This window comes from Callithrix jacchus, chromosome 19, assembly GCF_049354715.1.
Source record: "Callithrix jacchus isolate 240 chromosome 19, calJac240_pri, whole genome shotgun sequence".
NCBI classification, from domain to species: domain Eukaryota; kingdom Metazoa; phylum Chordata; class Mammalia; order Primates; family Cebidae; genus Callithrix; species Callithrix jacchus.
This window is the reverse complement of record NC_133520.1, coordinates 23,103,917-23,122,935: the sequence shown is the minus strand read 5'-3', so window position 1 is coordinate 23,122,935 and position 19,019 is coordinate 23,103,917.

Below are 19,019 nucleotides of genomic sequence, written 5' to 3'. Positions count from 1 at the left end.
CTGAGCCCTCTCAGGCTGCAGGGATGGGGTGGTGGGAAGGACAGGCCCAGAGCTGCAGCTGTAATGAAGGCAGCTGGGTGCTTCCCACCTGAGGCCCCAGGTCTGGCGCCCCTCCCCATAGGCTTCTCAGGATTCAACCCTCACTGTGCACCAGGGCAGGCCTGAGCATCATCCCAGAGGAGGCCGGGGCTGCTGGGGAGGAGCAGCTTTCCAGCCTCAATGGGAATGGAGAGCGCCATCAAACCAGCACTGGCTTTCCGCATCTTCTGCAGCTGAGAGGCTGCTGAGCCTGTGCTCGTTCCGCCAGCTCTTTGGATTTAATGAAAAATTCACAACATTCAGGAGATTGATTTTTTTGTTTTTGTTTTTTGTTTGTTTGCTTTTTTGAGACAAGGTCTCACCCTGTTGCTCAGGTTGGAGTGCAATGGCACAATTCTGGCTCACCGTAACCTCTGCCTCCCTAGTTCAAGTGATTCTCCTGCCTCAGCCTCCTGAGTAGTTGGGATTACAGGTTGACATCACCACGCCCGGCTAATTTTTGTATATATATATTTTTCGAGACGGAGTTTCGCTCTTGTTACCCAGGCTGGAGTGCAATGGCGCGATCTCGGCTCACCGCAACCTCCGCCTGCTGGGTTCAGGCAATTCTCCTGCCTCAGCCTCCTGAATTTTTGTATTTTTAGTAGAGAAGGGGTTTCACTGTGTTGGCCAGGCTGGTCTCAAACTCCTGGCCTCAAATGATCCACCCGCCTCCGCTTCTCAAAATGCTGTGAGCCACCGCGCTCTGCCAACCTTCAGGAGATTTAAAAGCAGCAAGTGAGCAATGGTATTTGCTATAATGGGTCCCTCTCCAGAACCGAGGGGCCCCAGGAAGGCTGAGGCTTGAGTGGCCAGGGTGAGCTGAGGCTGGTGGGCCAAGATATGGCCCAGACTTCCCATGCAGTCCTGGAGCCTGAGTCACCATTTCCTCTGTCCCCCGTGCCTAAAGAGATGTCTTACTGAGTTTGGCAATGCTGCCATTGAGCGAGGTGGCAGTCCCCAAGCCAGGCGGGACAGCAAAGTCCGTTCTCTGGCCAGCGGCCTCTGTTGGTTCGGGTCCGGGAAAGAGACCCCGAGATTGTCCCCCCGCTCGCCAGCAGCACCAGGCCGCCCCGCTCAGGGGCCGGAAGTGGCCGGCCCGCCGCTGACCTCCCCCACCCAGCCTGGGTCCCGCGCTCGGGTGGGTGGCGGCGGCAGGGCGCTGGAGGAGCGAGGTGATTGGCGGCCGGGCGCCCTCTGGTGGCCGCCGCGCACGGTATGGGGGAGCGCCGAGCCCCGGAGCCTGCGGGGGCGCTGGCGGCCTGGTGACCATGCACCTGGGGCGACCTGGCCTGGCGGCCGCGCTTACTCCACTACAAAAAGGAACCATATCTTGGAAACAACGAAATTCTGTGACACCAATAGTGACACCTGGCCTTAATCGAGCGAGTAGCGCCCTCCCGTCCCCAGCACTGAGCAGGGACCCGCGGGGAGTCGAAATGGTGGCTGCCGTTGTTACCGCGCGGCTTGCTTTCTGGGGAGCCCGCGGACTGGCGCGGCCGCCAAACCCCGCCGGGCCCGGGGGAGAGGAGACCCCAGCTCCGGACGCCGAGGCTCCGCCCCGCCGGCGATACACCCACCGCCCACCTCCGCACCCCTTTGTTCCGCGGCCGCAGTCCTGCCGAGGGCCGCACGGGAAAGTCCCGGCCCGGCCACCCAGCGGCTGGGCAGGGCGCAGGCCCGGCGTTTCCCGCCGCCTCACGGGTCTTGGGCGGGTGCGGCCCAGGCGCTGGAGTGGCCGCGGCTCCCACAGCGCAGCCGGCACTGCACTCCGGGCTGCTGGGGCTCGCGTACGCCCCGGGCGGCTCCACGCGGCGGGGTCGCCCTCGCGCCTCCCACCCCCGGCCTCTCGGGGCCGCCGGGCTTCGCGCGCCCTCCCGGTGGAGGCCCGAAGCTACTGTGAGGGCCACCGGGTTGGGGGGTCCTCTGCAGCACCCCCAGTTTTTTTTTTTTTTAAACAAAAGTCGCCCTGTTAAACAGCCGGGTCGGAGACGCAGCTCTCTGGTCGGTAAAAGCCAAAGCAAGAGCCGGCAATTGGCTGCGGCGGCGGCCGCTTCCGGGGCGTCAGTCCAGCGTCCCGGCCCGGCCTGGGAGAACCGCACCAACCACGGGAGGGAGGACCGGGCGTGGGCGCAGCCCAGGAGCGGAAGCAGGGTTAGCACGGCTGGCGCGGGGGCGGCGCGGGGGCGGCGCGGGGACACTGGGAGGCAGGGAGGTCTGAGCCCGGAGCCGCTGAAGACTCCAGGGGCGGGCAGCGTGAGGGAGCCTCGCCGTGGCCGGCCCGCGTGAGCGCTGCCGCGTGACGGAGGCGGGACCTGGGCTGTGTCTCCTGCTGGGCGAGAGCACGGAAGAGATCTGAGGGCAGTTCTTGAGTCTGGCGGGAGGCCAGGGGTTTTACAGGGCAGGGAGGAACTGAGGCGCCACGTTGTTGGTTGCTAAGAAGGGTGGCCGGGTGGGGAGGAGGCTGGCAAAGGGTTTCAGGGAGCAGGAAGGGCACCTGTGAAGGCGCCTTGCCGAGGGTGCGCTAGAGGCGGGGTGAAATGAGCACTGCTCATTAAGTAACTGTTGTTTTTGTTTTTTGAGACGGAGTCTCGCTCTGTTGTCCAGGCTGGAGTGTAATGGCGCAATCTCGGCTCACTGCAACCTCCTCTTCCGGGGTTCAAGAGAGTCTTCTACCTCAGACTCCTCAGTAGCTGAGATTACAAGACTCGCGCCACCACGCTCGGCTAATTTATTTTTGTATTTTTCGTAGAGATGGGGTTTTGCCATGTTGGCCAGGCTGGTCTCGAACTCCTGAACTCAGGTGATCCTCCCTCCTGAGCCTCCCAAAGTGCTGGGATCACATGCGTGAGCCTCCAGCCTGAAGTGACTGTTTAAGACAATAAGTGCAAACAATAGGTCACCAACATTTGTCTGCTGAGGCTGGGTGTGCCTAGGTAGCCCCTCTCCTCTCCAGTCCCTCCCCGAGCCTGCCCACTGGTGGGGAAGCTGCAGGGCCATGCCTCCAGGGGGATGCCCTACCAGGCCAGGGAAGGTCCAGGTGGGTGCTCACCAAACTGCCTAGGTTCCCAGCACAGTCATCTCTCGTGGTTCCCTTTAGCAAGCAAGTCACATCCCCTGACTCTTAACATCTGGGTCCTGGCAGCTTCTGGGTATGGCACCATCTCCCTTCATGGACCACAGGTTATCTATCACACGGACCCGCTGTCCCTCACACAGTCACCCACCTGTGGCACTTGGACAGGACTAGCTTCACAGGCCTGGCTGGGGCCCAAAGGGAGGTGGCCAGCAATCGAAACCAACCCTGATGACTAAGTAGAAAAGGAGTCATTGGGAGTGTTGTGGGGAGCTCAGGGAGCTGACTAGGGAATGTCTTGGGAGGTGACTGTGGACGCCATGGCTACTGGGCTGCAGCATGGCTGAATGCCACCCCTGCAATGGCTCTGCAGGCTTCGGCTGTAATCTTGGGCGAGGCGCTGGGTACTGCGGCCCGGAGGGAGCTGTCTTGTCCCTGTGTCTTTGCCTGGGTCTGCCAGATCCTCAGGAAGGGAGAAGGAATGCTGCCTCCTTCAGCCTTTGTGGTGGGAGGCAGAGCTCTGGCTCCCATGACAGCTCACAGAGTGGGGATTGCCTCCTTGTTGGGATGCTGATCAGCCCACCCGGTGCTCACCACTGAGCACCATGGAGGCTCTTCAACAGGAGCAGCAGTTGGTGCTTTCCAAAGTACACCTGGCTGGGAGTGATGTGGGGAGGTGCTGCCGCGGCAGGTGTGAGGGGAAAAGGCTGCAGAGAGGTGGCAAGGTGGACAAGGGAGAGGAGAGGAGAGGAGCCACCACTGGGAATCTGGTGGCTCAGGAAGGAAACTGGTGTGGGTGTGGGAGAATTGGGTCAGAAGGCCAGCACTGCTCATCATGTAGCACCTGTGAGAGCCACAGCCATTCCGCTCCTGGCACCAGGTGAGTCAGGAAAATAGCGTCTGGAGGCAGGGAATATAAGGCCGATTCACATCAGCTGTAACAGGAAATAACCTCTCCTTAGGGCGTACCCGGTAGATGACTTTGTGACTCTACTTCATCCTCTCCATTTACATAGGGCATACCCGAGGTAACCAGTGGAATCCTCTAGGGGGTGTTGAAACTCAGGGGCCTTTTGAACTCCTATGCTGGGACTGTCCCACACTGTAGAGTGTACTTTCATTTTCAGAAAATCTCTTCATTCCTTCCTTGCTTTGTGTGTCTGGTCCAATTCTTTGCTCAAGATGCCAAGAACCTGGACACCCTCCACCTTTAACACAGGGTTGTTAAATTTGCTGTTTGCCTTAGAAACATAAAAAGATACACACACAGTGAAGGTGTGTAAAAGGAAAGGCCTTTCACCATCCCCCCAGTCCCATTCCTCCCTAGAGGTCCCCAGGATTACCTTGTCCTGTGTCCAGCCCACCCTCCCTCTACATTTCAAGCGGATATGTAAACAGTGGGTCAGGCTCAGGTGTGTTTCTTCTAGTAAACGCCATCATGCTGTATGTATTGTTCTTTAATGTGCTTCTGGAGATGTTTCCAGTCCAGCACATCCTTTTATCCATGCATAATATTCCATAGAATGCATGCTTCGCATCTTGAGGGATGTTTGGGTTGTTTCATTCTGCTCTGTCACGACAAATCCCTGCTTTTGTGCACAGTGTTGAGTATGGGGCGAGGATGTAAGGGGAAGAGACTCTGTTTAGAGTCCCTGTAAATGTGAGGCGAAGGTGTGCTGGCCCGGCATTGAGCAGGCAGTGGGCGGTACATGCTGAGCTGGGCTGGGACAGTGACTGGACTGTGGATTTGGGACTCAAAAATAATGTATGGCCAGGTAAGTTTTGCTTCTGGGTCACAGAAAGGGCTGCGGTCTCCGCACATCCAGATGCGTCCACTAGATGGCGCCAAAGCCAGTAAGGTGAGGCCATTGATCTCGGCAGGAGTCTGGGCCCAGGGTCTGACACCCAGCTCCTAAGAGGTGGATGAATATTCTCTCCTGAGCTTAAATAGCAGGGAGGCTGAGGGGGTGCAAAGCTGGGTGACCATGAATGGTTAGACAGGATGTGCCCTGGCCAAGGCAGGGAGCTGAAATTCAGTCTGTGGGACAGGCCCAGAGGAAATCGACAGATGGCAGGAAAGCTATGTGTGTGTCATGTTGCCAGAACCTGCAGAGGAGCCAGCTTCTGCAGAAGATACAGGATTTGGACGGGAAGATGGGGCGAGTGTTTTCTTTTTTCTTTTTTTTGAGACGGATTTTCACTCTTTTTACCCAGGCTGGAGTGCAATGGAGCAATCTCGGCTCACTGCAACCTCCGCCTCCTGGGTTCAAGCAGTTCTCCTGCCTCAGCCTCCTGAGTAGCTGGGATTACAGGTACACGCCACCATGCCCAGCTAATTTTTTGTATTTTTAGTAGAGACGGGGTTTCGCCATGTTGACCAGGATGGTCTCGATCTCTTGACCTCGTGATCCACCTGCCTCGGCCTCCCAAAGTGCTGGGATTACAGGTTTGAGCCACCGCACCCGGCCGGGGTGAGTGTTTTCTATACTGGGCACTGAAGATTTGATGAGGACACTGGGATGATCCCTGTCACCAAAGCAGCTCACGCTCAGGCAGCGGAAATAGGCACTAGACACATGCAGTATTTCCTTTTTTTTTTTTGGTCTCACTCTGTCACCCAGGCTGGAGTGCAGTGGCATGATCTCAGCTCACTCCAACCTCTGTCTTCTGGGTTTAAGCGATTATCCTGCCTCAGTCTCCTGAGTAGCTGGGACTATAGGTGTGCGCCACTGCGCCTGGCTAATTTTTGCATTTTTAGTAGAGGCAGGGTTTTGCCATGTTGGTTAGGCCAGTCTTGAACTCCTGACCTTCTGATCCACCTGCCTTGGCTTCCCAAAGTGCTGGGATTACAGGTGTGAGCCATTGCGCCCAGCCCAAATGCAGTATTTCTTATGGGCACTGCTCTAAGGAGTAATTTGAAATCCAATAGGGTGATGTAAGTGAAGGTGCTTTGAAATCCCCCAAAGCCCTCACCCAGGTAAGGAGGTTGTGGTCCTTGTCACCATTTACCCAAGAAAGCTTCAAAGCAGCAGCAGCAGCAGCAGCACCAGAATTTCCCTCCTTTCCTGTCACTCTCCCACCCAAGTTCAGAGCTGAACCCCCTCCTCTGCTACTCATGGCAGTTCCCAGGCCTGTGCCTCTCCCAGCATTCGAAGCTGCCCCAGGCTCCCAGACTGAAGCTCAGACCTGATTTTGGAAAAATGAATGGATGGCTGAGAGTGGTGGCTCAGGCCTGTAATCCCAGCATTTTGGGAGGTCAAGGCAGGTGAATTGCTTGAGCTCAGGAGTGTGAGACCAGCCTGGGCAACATGGCGTAACCGTCTCTACAAAAAAATACAAAACTTAGCTGGGCATGGTGGCACACATCTGTAGTTCCAGCTACCCAGGAGGCTGAGGTAGGAGGATTACTTGAAGCATGGGAGACGGGTTTCAGTGAGTCGAGATTGTGCCACGGCACTCCAGCCTGGATGACAGAGCAAGATTGTCTCACACACATACACAACTGGAATAGTTGAGGGTTCTTGGGCTAGGTGTGGAGGCTCATGCTTTTATAATCTGAGTGCTTTGTGAGGCTAGGTGGGAGGATTGCTTGAGCCCAGGGCTTCAAGACCAGCCTGGGCAACATATCAAGATCCTGTCTCTACAAGCACACTACTTGGGAGGCTGAGGCAGGAGGACTGCTTAAGGACAGGAGTTGGAGATTGCAATGAGCTGTGATGGCACCTCTACACTCCACCATCACTGACAGAGCAAGACCCCGTTTTGAAAACACACGCATACACACACACACACACACACACACACAATGCATAAAGTGTTTCTGAAACTTTGGTGTGTGTCAGAGAAACCTGGGGACTTATAAAAACACAGATGGCTGGCCTCACCCTAGAGTTTCTAATTAAGTAGGTCAAGGGTGGGGTCCAGTAATTTGCATTTCTAACAAGTTTCCTGGTACTGCTGCTGTTGCTGTTGGTTGAGACCCAAACTTCCAGAACAACTGGTCTGAATGAAGGGCTGGGTCCACGACCTGCAAGTCCCAAGGTACTGCATGCCTGAGTACCTCCTCCTCAGTCTGGCCCAGCAGCGTGGCAGGAAACAAAAGCCTATCACAGTCAACCAGGAGAAACGGGTGTCTTCCTGGCAGGGTGGCAGGGCACTGTGGAAACACAGCTCAGCCCAGAAGTGCCCAGCCTCCTTCCCAGAAGTAACTCCAGCCCCTAGGGGAGGAGTGAAGTGAACAAACAAACCGAGAGGGCAGAGCTCAGTTCCTGGATGGAAGGGGCACCAGCATGGAAGCGCCCTCAGCAACCTCAGGGCCCAGCCTTCCAGGAAAGGAAATCATTCGCCTTACAGTGCCCCTGGCTTGAGTTTTGAAGCTGGAAGGGAACTTGGCAATCTTTGGTACAACTTTTTATTTCAGGTGATTCTCTTGCCTCAGGCTCCCAAGCAGCTGGGATAACAGGCGTGCACCATCATGTCCAGCTAATTTTGTAGTTTTAGTAGAGATGGGGGTTTCCCCACGTTGGTCAGGTTGGTCTCGAACTCCCGACTTCAGATGATCTGCCCACCTAGGCCTCCCAAAGTGCTGGGATTACAGGCATGAGCCACCTTGCCGGGCCCATGTTGAAATTTAATTGCCATTGGCCGGGCGTGGTGGCTCACGCCTGTAATCCAAGCACTTTGGAGGCCAAGGTGGGCGGATCACCTGAGGTCGGGAGTTCAAGACCAGCCTGATCAACATGGTGAAACCCTGTCTTAAAATAAATTAATTAATTAAAGAAATTTAATTGCCATTATGACAATGGCATTGGCAGGTGGGGCTTTTGCAAGGTAATTCTGTTATGAGGGCTCTGCCCTCAGGAATGGATCGATGCCATTATCTCTGGAGTGGGTTCTTGATAAAAAGGATGATTCTGGACCACTTTGCTCTCTATCTCACATGCTCACTTCTGCTTTCCATCCTTCTGCCATGGCAGGGCTCTCACAAGATGCTGGTGCCATGCTCTTGGACTTGCCAGCCTCCAGAACTAGGGGACATCAATTTCTTTTCCACCGTCTATGGAATTCTTTTTAAAATTTCTTATTAGAGATGGAATCTTGCTCCATCACGCAGACTGGAATGCAGTGGTGCGATCTCTGTTCACTGCAACTTCCACCTCCTGGGTTCAAGTGATTCTCTTGCCTCAGCCTCCTGAGTAGCTGGGATCACAGGTGTACGCCACCATGCCCTGCTAATTTTTGTATTTTTAGTAATGATTGGGGTTTCACCATGTTGCCCAGGCTGGTCTCCTGGGCCCAAGTGATCCGCCGGCTTCAGCCTCCCAAAGTGCATGAGCTGCCGTGTCTGGCCCAGTCTGTGGAGTTCTGTATGGCAGCAGAAAATGGACTAAAATGCAGAGCAGAGATGTGCCCATGCAGAGCCCTTCAGCTCAGTTCCACCAACCAAATGAACCCGTCACGACCTTCCGCAGCCTGGTGGGTTTTCTGGAAAGACTTGTTGCTCTGTTACTGGCCCTCCGCCTCCTCCCTTCCTGGGAAGGGAAGTGTTCACTGTATTATTAACGTCCTGTTACTACGACAGGAACTGCAGGAGACCCACAGGAAAGATGGCCCTGCTCTCCAGGGCTCGCCGGATTCTTGGTTCCCATGTGGAAGAGATGGGCAGGTAAGAGCCAGTGTGGTCCGAGGTCAGGGCTATGCTGAGAAGCTGTGTGAGGACAAGGGCCCTGTGCTGTGTGAGCAAGGGGGGTCGCTGGGCCTCTGTGGAGGGAGGACAGAGTACTGAAGGCCAAGTTAGCAGGAAGGGCAAGGCCCAGAAGGGTGACTGATGAATTTGGGTCATGTCCTGGGGAGCAGGTGGGAAGTGGTAAGGAGGTGGGAGGAGGAGGTGGGGCTGAGGTTGCTGAGCTTTGGAGTTACCTCTGCTTCAAAGTTTGGCTTTTGTCTGGAATTCTCTGGGATTGAAGAGTTTTAAGCTGGGGAGGGACATGATTAGATCTGCCTTTTGGAAAGCTCCCTGGCTGTGCTGTAGAGACTGGATGGGAGGCTGTGCTGTAATGTGACAGATAACCAGCGAGGGCCCCGGGGAGGGTCCTTGGGAGGTGGACGCAATAGAACTTGGCGCTGACGGGAAGGAGGATGAAAAGGGGATGCCACTACAGACACAGGGATCCAGGACGGTGGACCTGGGGGCTGTTTTGGACACACAAGGTTGAGATGCCAGTGGGACTCCACAGTAGAATCCAGGACAGCTCAGTGTAACCTGGGCACCTCCGTTGCCCTTGTGAGCAAGGGGAGCTGCTCCATCATGTTTCTAAGTACATCATGCAGCCCTCCCTGCAGCACACACAGGAGATTCCCTTTCCCTTCCCCAGGTGTCTTCTCCCAGGTGACACCAAACTACTCAGTGGACGGGGTGAGACTCGGTGGATGGGGTGAGACCACTCAGTGTGCAGGTGTGGTGGCCATGATCTCAAAAAGGGGCTCCCAAAGGACTTTTGAACACTACTCAGAACACCCTCAGCATAAACTGTGGCCCAGCAGCACCTCTTACATTGTCACTGCAAACAGGTCATGTTCTGTCAGCTCTGTCTCCAAAACGTACCCTGCCTTCAACTCCCATCTTCACTGCTCCAGCCTAGTTCAAGCCACCAGAGCCCACCGGGACCACTGCCCTTACCTCCTAACTTGTCTCCTGTGTCTACTGCTTCCCCACGCTATACAGCAACCAGAGAAATGTTTTCAAACAGAAGCCAGATCATGCCCCTCCTGGGCTTCCCGCCTCCCCCATGGTCCCCACCCAACACCTGCAAAGGAACAATGTGCCCACCACCTTTTCCAATCCCATCCCCTGCTGTTCCTCCACCTCTCACTTTGTGTTGTCCTGCACACACACAAACGTGTTCCTACCTCAGGGCCTCTGCACTGCCTGTTCCCTCCTGGAAGGCTCTGCCCAGATCTTCAAGGGGCTAACATCGCTCAGGTCTCAAATAGTCCCTCCACATAGTGCCTTTCCTGACCTCTCAAGCTAAGGTAGTGGCCCGGTATTATTCATTTTTCTCACTGCTTTTCATTGTTATTTGCTTTCCTTATTTGGTCTGCCTCTAGCCAACGGATGTCAGTTACTTGACAGCAGTGCCCATGCTGGACTCCTTCCCCGCATCTGGTGCTGGGAGCGCAGGTGCTCCAGGAGTGTTTGTTCAATGAGTTGTTACTGAATGCTGCAGAGCCCTGCTCCACGCTGCTTCCTAGCCCTGGCATTTGGGAGCCTGACAGCCCTGCCCCTGAAGACAGCACCCAGGGACAATGTCAGCCTGAGTAGTTAGCCAGGTGGCCCTGGCTCTGATGCTGCTGCTCTGTGCACTTGGCCCTTCTCCTGCATAGTCGGGCCCAGCACAGGGCAACTGCACAGCCTCTGTGCTAGGCCTGGCCTTCAGCCAACACCTCTCCTTTCCTAGTGCCCATCCTCTCCTAGTGCCAAAGTCCACTCCCCTTCTGCTATGGGAAAAATGGCACTCCTTTTTTTTTTTTTTTGCCAATCAGTGTGAACTTGTAAGGTTGCTCAGGTTAGCCTTGAACTCATGACCTCGCCTTCGTAAGCGCCACGACCTCCGGCCGGAGCCACTTTGGACCCCCAGAAAAATGGCACTCCTCTTAGGGGGACTGCCCACTCCCCACTCAGTTTGAAGCTGAGCTTAGGAGCCAGAGGGAGCTGCAGGAGGCGAGAGACCCGCCGGAGCGTAAGGAGCAGTGGACACGCGCTTCTTTCAGTGTCCTTTGAGAACAGGGTGGAACCTGAGAAAATGCCTACATGTCCACACCTTGCACTGTTTCCGGAGGTTCACACATCACCGAAGCCAATCCATGGGGTTCCAAAAAGGACAGAGGAGCCCGCCCTCCCGCAGTGTCTAAACTGATAACATAGGTTACCCAAGGCATTTTACACACAAGACTGCTCAAAACCCTCGAAGAATGCTTTGCAGGGAGTGCTCATGTTTCCTAGACTACAAGAGAGGAGGCTCCCAAGCCAGTGGCCGGGCGGGAGCACACAGGGGAGGGAGAAGAGGGCTGCAGCCAGAATTCTAGGGACCTGGTGGTTGAGAGACAGGTGGGAGCCAGGGAGAACGCACAGAATGTAGAGTACCCGGTGCCGACTTTCAAGGAGGAAGGGGCAGGAAAGAGGGCGAAATACTGCAGAGCAGATGTCAAAGGCTTTATCCACAGAAACTGCTGGTGACCTCTGGTGAGGGCAAAGTCAGCCTACTGGGTTGACAGGACAGATGAGGGGTGTCAGATGTTGTTAAGCAGCCTGCGGGTGTGCAACAGAAAGGAGATGCGGCAAAAGCTAGCAGGATCAGGCTCCAGGCACATTAGCTTCTTTCCCGCTAAGATGAAACTTGAGGGCTGGGTGTAGTGTGTTGGCTCACACCTGTGATCCTGACACCTTGGGAGGCCGAGGCGGGCAGATCGCTTGAGCCCAGGAGTTTGAGACCAGCCTGGGCAACATAGCATAACCCATCTCTACAAAAAATACAAAAATATTAGCCAGGATTGGTGGCACATGCCTATAGTTACAGCTACTCGGGAGGCTGAGGTGGGAGGATTGCTTGGGCCCAGGAGGTCAAGGCTGCAGTGAGCTATGATTGTACCACTGCACTGTAGTCTGGCCAAAAGCAAAAGAGAAAGAAACTTGAGTATGCTTTTCATGCTGAAGGGAAAAGGTGGCCATGCCAGGAGGAGGACTGCAATTACTGCAGTGAGGAGGACTCGGGGCAGGCCTGCGAAGGAGGCAGGGGAAGCAAGGCCAGCAGATGTGAGGATGATGCAGGGCTGAAGGGGGGCCTTCTTCCCTTGTTGGAGAAAGGTGAACTCATTTGTCAGGAGTGGAGGGCTGAGGAGCAGCTGGGGCCTGTTGTGCTGCTGGAGGGGAGCCAGGGCCTGTAAGGGTGCAGAAGGAAGTCTATGGGCCCTGAGGCCCAGCACACAACCTGGACCTGAGGATGACCTCAGGTGACCCAATCACCTCGGCGTCCCAAAGTGCTGGGATTACAGTGAATTTTCATATTTTCAGTAGAGACGCGGTTTTGCCATGTTGGCCAGGCTGGTCTTGAACTCCTGGCCTCAAGTGATCCTCCTGCTTCAGCCTCCCCAAGTGCTAGGATTGCAGGTGTGAGAAAAATAAAATTCTGATACATGCTACAAAACGGAGAAACCTTAAATACAGTATGCTAAGTGAAATGAGCCAGACACAAAAGAACAAATACATGATTCCGCTAATCTGAGGAACCTAGAATAATCAAATTCGGAGACTGAAAGTAGCATGGTGGTTACTGGGGCAAGGGGAAATGAGGAGCTACTGTTTAATGGGTAGAGTTTCAGTTTGGGAAGATGAAAAAGTTCTGGAGATAAAAGGGGATGATGGTTTCACAACACATAAATATACTTAATGCCAACACACTGTATACTTGAAAATGGTTAAATTTATGTATATTTTGCCACAATAATAAATAACAAATCTGTCATCAGACTGCTATAACTGCCATGTCTCAATACCAGTGTCAGTCTTGTTCTAATGCTGGAGATTAAAAAAAAAAGTCAAATCCCTTCCAGATGACTAATTATTCTAAGAGTCCTGAATACAAGATCAGTATGCAAAACAATTAGCAACAAACCACATGAAAAAGTATTTTTGAAATATTTAATCTAGGTTAATTTCTGCTTAAGCTGTAGAAAAGTGTAAGAGAACATTGCTGCTATATTATTAACAGTTAGAAAAGGCTAGGCACAGTGGCTCATGCCTGTAATTCCAGCACTTTTCGAGGCTGAGGCAGGTTGATCACCTGAGGTCAGGAGTTCAAGACCAGCCTGGCCAACATGGTGAAACCCCCATCTCTACCAAAAAAATAAAATACAGAAATTAGCCAGGCATGGTGGCACACACCTGTAGTTCCAGCTGCTCAAGAGGCTGAGGCCTAAGAATTGCTTGAACCCATGAGGTGGAGGTTGCAGTGAGCCAAGATTATGTCATTGCACGCCAGCCTGGGCAACAGAGCAAGACTCCATCTAAAGACAAAAACAAAAGGCCGGCCATGGTGGCTCACGCCTGTAATCCCAGCACTTTGGGAGGCCGAGGGCAGATCACGAGGTCAGGAGATCAAGACCATCCTGTCCAACGTGGTGAAACCCCATCTCTACTAAACAAACAAACAAAAAACAAAACTTAGCTGTGCATGGTGACATGCACCTGTAATCCCAGCTATTGGGGAGGCTGAGGCAGGAGAATTGCTTGAACTCAGAAGTTGGAGGTTGCAGTAAGCCGAGATCACATCACTGCATTCTAGCCTGGTGACAGAGTGAGACTATCTCAAACAAATAAAAAAACCCAAAACCCCACCGCCCCTGCCAAAAAAAACAGTGAGATAAAACCAGATAATATTCAAAATCATAACACTCCTTAGGCCCATCAGAGAGCTAGAGCAAAGGCAACTGAGCAAACTGAATTCCCAAGTGTGAGGAGCCCATCCCCACTGACAAAGGATGTACTGCCATGCCTTACCATGTTCAGCATGGATGAAGAGGGTCATGCTGCTGGAGACAGGGAAGAACAGTTCTTAAAGGTCAAGTGGTGGGGTATCAATTTTGAACAGCAGAGACCCTGACGAGGAATCACAGTCACCTGCACACTTTCCCATGATGGGCCTCCAGTGGTACAGAGCAGGAGGGTGGGGAGAGTCACCCTTGGCAGCACAGACAAGTAGAAATGATCAGCTGATCCCAAGGACAGGTAGGAACACCCTTTCCCGGAGCCCTTTTCTATGAAGCAAAAACTTTAAACCACAGAAGAAGGGAAGCAAACCCTCTCATAAGAGACCAGACAAAAATCTACTCTTAAACCCAGTATGGAGGCAATAGAAATATATTGTTGTAATGTTCATTTTGTTTTTCTGAGACTTAGTCTTGCTCTGTCACCCAGGCTGGAGTTCAGTGGTGCGATCTTGGCTCACTGCAACCTCCGCCTCCCTGGTTCAAGCAATTCTTGTGTCTCAGCTTCCTGAGTAGCTGGGATTACAGGCACACACCACCACACCCGGCTAATTTTTGTATTTTTAGTATAGAGACGGGTTTCACCATGTTGGCCAGGCTGGTTTCGAACTCCTGGCCTCAAGCTGTCTACCCACCTCAGCCCCCCAAAGTGCTGCGATTGCAGGTGTGAGCCACCATGCCCAGTCTGTTGTAATGTTCTTATGCTGTATGTTAAGTGGAATAATATATTTGAAATTAGTCTTTGGTGTGTTAAAGATGTATATTTTGGATCCAAGCACACTAAAAAACAACAAAACTAAAAAAGCAGAAGAACTAATTTAACAAGTCAACAGGAGGAGAAAATAGATCTATAAAAAATACTCATTCCAAAAGAAGGTCATACAAGAGGAAAAAAATAATCCAAAGAACATATGGGGGCAGGGCACAGTGGCTCAGGCCTGTAATTCCAGCACTTTGGGAGGCCAAGGTGGGTAGATCACCTGGGGTCAGGAGTTTGAGACCAGCCTGACCAACATGGAGAAACCCCATCTCTACTAAAAATATAAAATTAGCCGGGCTTGGTGGCACACGCCTGTAATCTTTGCTACTAGGGAGGCTGAGGCAGGAGAATTGTTTAAACCTGGGAGGTGGAGGTTGTGGTGAGCCGAGATCATGCCACCACACTCCAGCCTGGGAAATGAGCAAAACTCCGTCCCAACAACAACAAAAAGGAACAGATGGGACAAAAATAGCAAAACTGTATATTTAAATCCAATCACATTAATAATAATTACATTAAATATAAATCATCTAAACATGACAATTAAGAAAATGACTGTCAGGTTAGATTTTAAAAAGACTCAAATTATATGCTGTCAACGAGAAACCCATTTTAAATTAAAAAGTAAAAAGATGAATAGGTTCAGCATGGTGGATCATGCCTGTAATCCTAGCACTTTGGGAGACCCAGGTGTGTTGATAGCTTGAATCCAGGAGTTAGAGACCAGCCTAGGCAACAAAGCAAGACCCTGTCTATACAAAAAAACAAAAAAATTAGCAAGGTGTTGTGGTGCAAGCCTGTAGTCCCAACTACATGAGAGGCTGAGGCAGACGGATAGCTTACAGCCTAGGAGGTCAAGGCTACAGTGAGTTATAACTGCACCACTGGTTATAACCGCACTGCTGGTTATGATTCACTGCAGTCTTGACCTCCTGGACTCTAAGCTGTCCCAGAGCAAGACCCTGTCTCAAAAAAATAAAAATAAAATAAGAAAGTATAAGGATGGAATAAGATATATCATGTGAACTTTAATCAAAATAAAACAGGAGTGGCAACATTAATACCAGATGAAATGGACTATAATCAGACATGAAGAGATACATAACAGTAAAGAAGTCAATTCATCAAGAAGCCATACAATCATACAGAAAACTTCAAAAATGACCAAAAAGGTGGGGGGGGGGGACACAAATCTATAATTTAGTTGAAGAATTCAAAACTCTTATTTTGGTAACTGACAGAACAAGCAGAACTTAACCATCACTATCAACCAACTTAACTTGGCTGACATTTATAGAACACTCCACTCAATGACAGCAGATTATACATTCTATTCAAGTGAACGTGGAACATCAACTAGGAGAAACCATTCTTGGACATAAAACAAGTTTGGTAAACTTTAAAAAATGGAAATAATAAAATTAAATTAGAAATCAACAACAGAAAAACATTTGGGAAATCCTCAAATATATGAAACCTAACACACTTCTAAATAACCCATGTAACAAGCAAGAAATCTCAAAGGAAATTAGAAAAAAAAAGTATGTATTATTGAGACAGAGTTTTGCTCTTCTTGCCCAGGCTGGAGTGCAATGATGAGATATTGGCTCACTGCAACCTCTACCTCCCAGGTTCAAGTGATTCTCCTGCCTGAGCCTCCCGAGTAGCTGGGATTACAGGCACGCACCACCATGCCCAGCTAATTTTTTTTATTTTTAGTAGAGACGGGGTTTCATCATGTTGGCCAGCCTGGTTTTGAACTCCCAACCTCAGGTGATCAGCCCACCTCAGCCTCCCAAAGTGCATGGATTACAGGCGTGAGCCACCGCGCCCAGCTGGAAATTAGAAAATATTTTAAACTGGGCTGGGTGTGGTGGCTCACGCCTATAATCCCAGCATTTTGGGAGGCCGAGGTGGGCAGATCACCTGAGATCAGGAGTGCAAGACCAGCCTGGCCAATATGGTGAAACTCTTATCTACTAAAAATAAAAAATTAGCTGGGCATGGTGGTGCATACCTGTAATTTCAGCTACTTGGGAAGCTGAGGCAGGAGAATTACTTGAATCCGGGAGGTGGAGGTTGCAGTGAGCTGGGATCCTGCCATCGTACTCCAGTCTGGGCAATAGAGTGAGACGCTGTCTCAAAAAAAAAAGAAAAAGAAAATATTTTAAACCAAAGGCAAACAAAATCCCAACATATCAAAATGTATGAGATGTAAAAAAGCAACACTCAGCTGGGCATCTGTGGATCATGCCTGTAATCCCAGCACTTTGGGAGACGGAGGGGGGCAGATCATGAGGTCAAGAGATTGAGACCATCCTGGCCAACAAGTGAAACCTTGCCTCTACTAAAAATACAAAAATTAGCTGGGCATGGTGGCGCCCGCCTACAGTCCCAGCTACTCCAGAGGCTAAGGCAGGAGAATCTCTTAAACCCAGGAGGTGGAGGTTGCAGTGAGCCAAGATCAAGCCTCTGCATTCCAGCCTGGTAACAGAGTTAAGACTCTGTCCCCCTCCACCCCTCAAAAAAAAGCAACACTCAAAAAGTTTTTAGCTTTGAATTAAAAAAAGGTGGAGGTGGGGCTTAAATAAATAACCTAAGTTTCTAGCTAAAGAATCTGAGGAGCAGGGAAAGCCAAGCACATAATCACGCCTATAATCCCAGCACTTTGGGAAGCTGTAGTGGGAGGGTCATTTGAGCCCAGGAGTTCAAGGCTGGCACCTCTGTACTCCAGAGAGACCATGTCTCAAACCAAAGATACGAAAAGCACAAACCATGAAAGTTTAATAAATCTAAATGAAGGTCGGGCGCAGGTGGCTCATGCCTGTAATTCTAGCACTTTGAGAGGCCAGGGGCAGGCAGATAACTTGAGGTCAGGAGTTCAAGACCAGCCTGGCCAACATAGTGAAACCCCGTCTCTACTCCAAACACAATTAGCTGGGCATGGTAGCACATACCTGTAGTCCCAGCTACTTGGGAGGCTGAGGCAGAATAGCTTGACCACGGGAGGCAGAGGTTGCAGTGAGCTGAGATCATGCCACTGTACTCCAGTCTGGGTGACAGAGGGAGACTCCATCTCAAAAAAAAAAAGTCAGCCCCTATGGTGGCATAGCTACTCTGGAGGCTGAGGCATGAGAATTGCTTGGGCAATAGAGTGAGGCTGTATCTCAAAAAAAAAATTATTTTATAGATTGCCATTAACATACTTTTAAAATTTTTATTTTTTTGAGATAGAATCTCACCCTGTCACCCAGGCTAGGTTGCAATAGCATGATCTTGGCTTACTGCTACCCCTGCTTCCCAAGCTCAAGTGATCTTCCCATCTCAGCCTTCCGAGTAGCTAAGATCACATGCATGCCACCATGGCTGGCTACTTATTTGTATTTTTGGTAGAGACAGGGTTTCACCATGTTGGCCAGGCTGGTCTTGAACTCCTGAGTTCAGATGATTCACCTGCCTTAGCCTTCCAAAGTGCTGGGATTACGAGTGTGAGCCACCACACCCAGCCAACATATTTTATACTTGGCTCTTTTCAGAAATAAACTTTCAAGTCATCAGTACATTATAGATTGAAGTAAGCAACCAGATACAGTGTTTACTACAGCTACAGTTAACTGCTCCAATTTAGACTTTCACCCCACATATGACTGAATTGAGTGCAAAAGTCAAGTGTCAATTCTAAAAAAGTTAGGTATCTGGTACCAAATTAAGGACCCTGATCACTAGTAAAATGGAGCTAGTGCTTCTGTTTCATTACAAAAGATAGCAAGCAAAATAAGGACCTGAAATAATGACAATATAATGAATTCAAAGTAAAACCATTAAAGGACAATAATCCACTCAGTCTTTAAAAAATGTTAAGTAGGCCAGGAATAGTGGCTCGTGCCTGTAATCCCAGGACTTTGGGAGACTGAAGAGGGTGGATCACTTGAGCCCGGGAGTTTGAGACCAGCCTGGACAACATGGTAAAACCCCAGCTCTAAAAAAACTACAAAAATTAGCCAGGCATGCCAAATCATGTGTCTATAGTCCCAGTTACTGGGGAGGCTAAGGTGGGAGGACTGCTTGAGCCCAGGAGGTCGAGGCTGCAGTGACCTGAAATTGTGCAGCCTACGTGACAGAGAACCTGTCTCAAAAAAAAAAGAGAGAAAAAAAATTTTTTTAAGAAAATTAAAAACTGCAGGCAGATATATGTGAGACAAAAGTCCAATACTAATTCACACACATTTTGAAAAGCTACTGAATGAAAATGAAGATCTGTTCTACCCCAAATAGACACACAGGCACATGTTTTTAGGTTGCAGACAGGAAGTGTTGAACTGAGAAAAAGCCGGGGAGAGAAGCAAAGATGGCTTTAGTTGTAGATTGAACTTTTTTTCCCCCCTGGAGACAGAATCTTGCTCTGTCACCCAGGCTGGAGTGTGGTGGCACGATCTTGGCTCACTGCAACCTATGCCTCCCAGGTTCAAGTGATTCTCATGCCTCAGCCTCCTGAGTAGCTGAGGCTACAGGTGTGCTCCACCACATCTGGCCACTGACTGTTGAACTTTAAGCCCTAATGAA